The 6,570-nt window shown below is 38.1% G+C and overlaps 1 long non-coding RNA gene across 1 annotated transcript; it reads left to right on the forward strand.

Moving 5' to 3' along the window:
* Nucleotides 1-1,401: 1,401 nt before the first annotated feature.
* Nucleotides 1,402-3,531, forward strand: LOC107696330 (uncharacterized). The gene is made up of 3 exons (XR_001635078.1): nucleotides 1,402-1,642; nucleotides 1,763-1,881; nucleotides 2,893-3,531. It is a non-coding gene; the product is annotated as an uncharacterized LOC107696330 (long non-coding RNA).
* Nucleotides 3,532-6,570: the final 3,039 nt, after the last annotated feature.

Below are 6,570 nucleotides of genomic sequence, written 5' to 3' on the forward strand. Positions count from 1 at the left end.
GGGATGCGGGGCATAGAGGACCTACAATAATGAACAGTATTTGAAAAATATTGTGTTTTTTTAACATTAAAGCATGTCAACATATTCTGTTACACCAAATACACAAAATAATGATCTTTAAAAAAGCATTTTTTAACCTTTAAGCTTTACTATCAATTTGGAAGTTTCAAAATACATCTTATTGTAACGTTACTTGTACAATGACAAAGATATTCTGTTCAATTAGCTCATGCTCTCTCTGTATCTAACAAGCCATTCTTCAGTAATAAATTCAATATAATAATTGATGGACTTTGTCAAAGATGAGAGCTTTAGTGAGGAAATGTTGTTTTGGAGAGGTTTTTTGTTTTTTACCATTGCTCCCGATCTTTTCCAGATGTTGAAACTCCTCAGTTTCTCCAATTCTTCTGAGTGTGTTCACTGTATAAATTAATATGGATTAATCTTTGTCAAAGCTGTGTTTGTTCTGTTGTTTGCTCTTTCACCTCTTCTTGCGCTGTTTTAAAATCGATAGAGTTTGTAAAAACATACAAATGATAAAACTTTTACTCTATTCAATTTTGCAATTAATCCTCTGAACACATGCGTGCTGAACCATGGGCCTAGTCACGGATCACTATCAACTACGATCTGCTCCCTTCACTAAAATGTCACGGTTCCTAAACATGATAAACGTCTTCAAAACTTCACCACAAGGTCCATTTACAGCATGCATCCGAAAATTAATCGAAACAGCCACAGAAAAAAGTTATATACTATAAAGTATGACAACAAATTCAAGTTTCAATATAAGATAATAAAGCCAAGCACACATTAAGTACTTAGCAGATAAATGCTTAACGTAATATATACGATAATTATCAAACATATGATAGCAAAAACATTACAGACTACTCACCGTGCTCTCTCGTTGTCAATAACTCCGCCCCTCACTTCCGGTTCTGTGGCTGCGGTTCTGTGGCTGCGGTTCTGAAACTGCTGGTGCTGCGGGTCTGCAGCTGGATATATCGCACTACTTGTGGGTTCAGGTTGGAAAATGCGCCCCCTTGTGAACCACATTGACGCCGTCGTAAGTGTTTTTAAAAGGAGCTTTAAAATACCCACATCAGCAAAGGTGCCGTTATTATTTTTTCAATCACATTATTCACATTTTCAAAATATAGGGAACGTTACATCATTTATTATTATTTGTGTGCGTGAATTATATTTAATAGTACACAATTCAGTCAAAATTAAGCATTATTTGATCAGTCAGATTTAAACCTGACAGTTTAAAACAGTTAAACTGATTTTTTTTTTTAAATACTATCTGTAGTTTGAATCGAAACTTGAATATCCAAACATACATAATAAAATATAGCTATAATAAACCTAAACATACATGTTAATACATCTGTTTAAATATGATATAACACATCAAACATGACTGTGTGAATAATTGAGCACTGTGATTGGTTAACCGTTTTCGTCAAGCGGTGCTCGGCGCGCGCGGGCTTCACAAGCTAAAGCGAAAACCTTACTGAAAATATATATTTTTTTCCTTTCTCAAATGGGGTATTTATTGTCCACAGTAAAGTTTGTTCATATCTATAGCATTGTAACTCACACCACACCATCCAGCCAAGTCAAGACGATCGAGAAGGTAATTCTAGCTTAGTTTTGGCTGATAGCAAAATACTGCAAGCGCAAACTACAGGCTAGAATTAACGTAAACCTCTTATGATTGTTAGAAATAGTAACCTTCATGCTTTATTCACGGTAGCTACGTTTGAGAAGTGCAGTATGATTGATGAATGACTACTGTACTCACTTGCAATCAGGACACAGACAGATGGAGCTGGAGGACAAAAAGTGAGCACAGTACGAACAGATGACATGGAGGTGAGTGAAATATTAGAACAAATGTTGGATATTCATCCAAACGTGCAACCTTCACGAATAATGCCAAATATTTCAAACATGAATTCACATTTATAAATTCCTGAAATATATCTTTAAAAAGATAAATGAAAATGTATCTAGAAATATATCTTTCTTTAAATAATGAAGTTTTATTGTGTCTTTCTTCCAAAGTAATCAACTCTGCAGCTAATTACTTTGTCCTCTTCTTTAATAAACCAAAAATAGTTTTATAAGACAAATTATACTACATGGTTCCACTCCTCCATTAACTTCCATCTTTAAATCCTTAATTAAATGGTTCAAATATTACTGTTGTTCTAAAAACACGAAAAGGAAATAAATCTTAAATATGTGGTTGTATCTAATTCATCCATCATCATTGCACTTATGATTTTAATAGAGAAAAAAAGAAAACTACAACCATTATCTATAATATACAATTGCAATATATCTTCCAGTAATAATAATAATAATAACTAATATCAACTTACCTCAGAAAGAACATTTAACTGTTGGCTGTGATCATTTTTTCTCGAAATATATAAATAATTAAATTGGTTTGTCCTAAGAAACCAGCACTGCATCAATTTATTTTTATGATTCATCATCAGTAGGTGGCGCTAGTGCAACAGCTAGTCAACAGCCGAAAAATGTAACGTTTCTAAAAGTGAAGACAATGCACATTAACAAAAATGAACAAAAAGACAGAAATTAGATTACTAAAGTGCTGTAGAAAATATAACAGAAATACTAATTATTTTAATACTAATAGTAAGTCTTGCCAACAAGCACACACTCTGACCCCTCCATCAGATATTGTACATCTAACTCTATATACAAATACACCCTCCAAAGCATCTAAAACACATTGATGGCATTGACAACAAACAGCTCATTTACTACAGCTTTGTGTCTTTAGTAGAGTAGAGAACATTCTCTCTCTCATATATACACTTCCTTCACTCCTTTTCTCCCTCGTGTGTCTTTTAGACACCTCCTTTTTTCTAGTTGCCACAACATCATCAGTAACCCAGGAAACCCATTGAAACAAGAAGGACCCAGGAAATGAAGTAATGGTTCAGGAATGTTGGGAGACAAGAGTTTCCCCCACAGCTGAAATCCCCCTCTCCAGAGGAGAATAGCAAACAGAGTAGCTCTGTCTGAAGCCACATGAGGTCAACAGTCCTTGGACAACAACAAAACATTACCCATAACACAACAGAATGCATGATCTAATTACAACCTATATCTATGTAAAAATCTCTACTAACCTAATAATATATAAAACAGAGACAAACAGAAAGTTGTCTGAATATGTTCATTTGGCAAATGCAGTCATATAGGTTAACAGGACCAAAAAGCTGTTTGGCAATAAGAACTTCAATAGGCTGTGATGGTAACCTGTTGGGCCTTCAGTGAAGTGTTAAAATCAACATAATTGATTAGATTGAGAAAAGTGTCCATTTCATACCAAAGTGTAGCCCGACCTGAATGTGAGTTTGCAGTCAATCGTGAGGAACTAGTCCCTTGTTGAAACCATTAACCACCGTTAAATTACTGCATTATCTATTGGCAAGATTAAAACAAACCAAAACAATATTACTTAAAATAATTGCTCAAAACCATTTTACAAACTGTTATTTGAGGCTCTCCAAAGCGTCCTGGCCAGGATTTCTATATTGCCTTGCTGAAGGTAATGATCAAAAAGTAGTTTGACCAATAACATGCAGGCATTGTACATAATCGACCAATCGTGGCACGTGAGAAGGTGGGATCTCCAGCGAACAGTCAAAACGATCTAAATACGTGTACATATTAGGTGTGTTCAACTTTGAAACAAAGTAAATATAGTTTTCATGTTGACTAAGTAGTTGAAATCCTACAGGCATGTAATTAATAAAATACCATGAATACATAAATATGTCTAAAGTTTAAATACTTTAAAAAAAAAAAGGTATGATTGTTGAAGCAAAATTATAGGTGAGAGTTTAAGCTACAAAGAAACCCAAACTCTTCAGGAATGTGCTTGCGTACTGAAGACTCAAAATTACTGCATTCAGAAGGGATAAGCTAGAACACAAGAGACCCAATTAGAAGGCTTATAGGATACATTTGTAAAATGCAGGTATTGCTATTGGACAGCTTAGTGTTTTCTATAATAGTTTGGGATAGGTGATTGATATTGGTCTTTAGTGCACATGCTGGGTTGAATAGTGCTCAGACTGTCAGTGATGTGTCTCCAGTTCCACCACAGTCCAGTCACCCTGCGGGGAGCTGGCCAGGCTGCTGGGTGAGTAACTACTGACAGAGGCCACTGTTGCGGTGGAGCAGTCGAAGTGGGACATGATGTGTGGCCACATGCTGCTCTCTAGAGGGCTGAGGATGCCCCCTCCCTGCCCAGGTAGGTACAGGATCGGAAGACAGCCGTCCTCCCCAGGTAGAAGCATAGCCTGGTTAATAAGCTGCTGGACCATGTCCAGTTTTGTGTTCCAGTCTAGTTCCTGTGGAGGTGGTCGGCGAAGGTTTCCATTGGCCACTCTAAGCGGTAGGTCTGTCGGGATGGAATGGCCTGTCTGGTTAGGGGAACCTTGGTTGGTGGTAGATCCGTTTTCTGCATCCCCCTCTTCCTCCTCGCTGGTCTCCATGGCCTCATAGATGGTGCAGAGTCCAGATGAATGTGACTGGAGACACGGTTGCCCTTTCACCTGCCTTTTCACCTGTGACTGATGTTTGAGTCTCTGTTGCTGCTCCATCTCAAGCTGCCGTTGCAGGAGCTGTCGGCGGAGTCGGTGTTCCTGCTGCTGCTGTTGTAGTTGCAACTGAAGCAGCTCTCGACGTTGCCTCTCCAATGCCCTTTGCTGCTCCTGCCACTGCCTTTCTTCCTCCAGACACAGCCATTGTAGCCGTTCCTGTTCCTGGCGTTGCCGAATGTGCCGCAACTGCAGCTGGTGCTGCTCTAGCCTTCGCAGCTGCACATTAGGCACCGATGGAGTCGGTGGGACCCTCAGAGGAGCATCAACATGTTGAACATTGATACGAAGCTGTGGCTGCTGCAGTTGCTTGTGGGTGTTTGGCAGAGGGGCAAGGTACTTATTGTCATTCAGCTCTTGGGTTAGCCTTGGATAGTTACCATTCTCCTGTTGGCTTAGTGAAAGCTGGTGCTCACCAGTCTGTATAGTGTTCCTGGGTTTCCCTGTGGACAGTCAAGAGCACTTGCAACATGTGTTTACTGACAGAGGCATTCGTTATGAAGAAGGGTGTGACCAAAAAGGAACAGAGGAAAAGCACAGACAGAAAGAGAAACATGCAGACAATAAAAGAAAACATAAACCAAAGAACAAATTAGACAAAACTCTTAATGAAGTAAGGAATCAAGTTTTCCCACACATCTTTCCTGTAAACACGTCAGGATATTTAAAAAAAATTGTAACCATCACGTAAGGAATATTCTGGGTTTAAAGGTGCAATAGGTGATTGTCTTCAGAAACATTTTTTATGCTGGTTGAAAGTCTCTTCACATCCCGATAGCAATCATTAAAGGGGTCATATGATGCTTTTTTAAAGATCATTATTTTGTGTATTTGGTGTAACAGAATATGTTGACATGCTTTAATGTTCAAAAAACACATTATTTTTCAAATACTGTACATTATTGTAGGTCCTCTATGCCCCGCCTCTCTCAAACGCTTCGTTTTTTTAAAGTTTTCTCACCGGTGAATGACACATGATGTAGCCCAGCGGTTCCCAATTCCAGTCCTCACGATTCAGATAACCAGCTCGTTAGAAGTGAGCTACGTGCATGAACTGTGTTCCGATCGATATGATCCCTGCACAGTGTTCATTGCTCCCTCCTCCCTGAGCAGGGGAAATCCGTTGAAGTTTACTTCACTTCGGAACATGGGCTGGAATTGGGAACCGCTGATGTAGCCTATTGTAATGTTGTCTGTGGTATTTTGGTCTGTGAGCGTAAATGCGTTCAGGGGGCGTGGCTTTGTACGGCGATTGCAGGGAGGGTGGGACGTTCGCTTTCAGTGCTATCAGGCTAAAGTTAGCATTTTCTAAGATCTCCTACTGCACCTTTAATATGTTAAGATCCGTCTACTGCATCTGTGGTGTGCTGTTGATTATGAAAAAAAAAATTCTACTGGCATTTAAAAACAAAAATGTATATGGGACAAGTGGTCATCTGCTGCCAGAGAAGCTGTGGAAAGAGCTTGTATTTAACTTAAAATATTCCTTTCAAGTAATATTTAGTATACAATGTTAAAACAGAAAATCAACAGATTTAACCAGTGAGAGCCCACCAGTGAGATTTACCAGAATAGTTCAGCACTTCTGATTAAAAATATTTTAGCGGTGTAAAGAAATTCACCAAATCTTTTTTTTCACACAAGAGCTTGTGTGTTATTTGGGACTAAACAATCCAAAAAAATATAATGTGAATAAAATAATGATTGAATGATTGAATAATGATTGAATTCCATTAACATAGGACATTTTTAAAGGGTAGATGATACATGAATACATACATCCACAAAAGGTGTTGATGACCTAAACTTGCAAATTTAATTAAAATTATTTTTCTCAACATACCCCATCTGCCACATATGATTTTACATAACAGCATAAACTAGAGTTCAGAGTACAAAGGACCTGAAACAGATATGT

This window comes from Sinocyclocheilus anshuiensis, unplaced genomic scaffold (assembly GCF_001515605.1).
Source record: "Sinocyclocheilus anshuiensis isolate Anshui unplaced genomic scaffold, SAMN03320099.WGS_v1.1 scaffold62, whole genome shotgun sequence".
NCBI lineage: Eukaryota > Metazoa > Chordata > Actinopteri > Cypriniformes > Cyprinidae > Sinocyclocheilus > Sinocyclocheilus anshuiensis.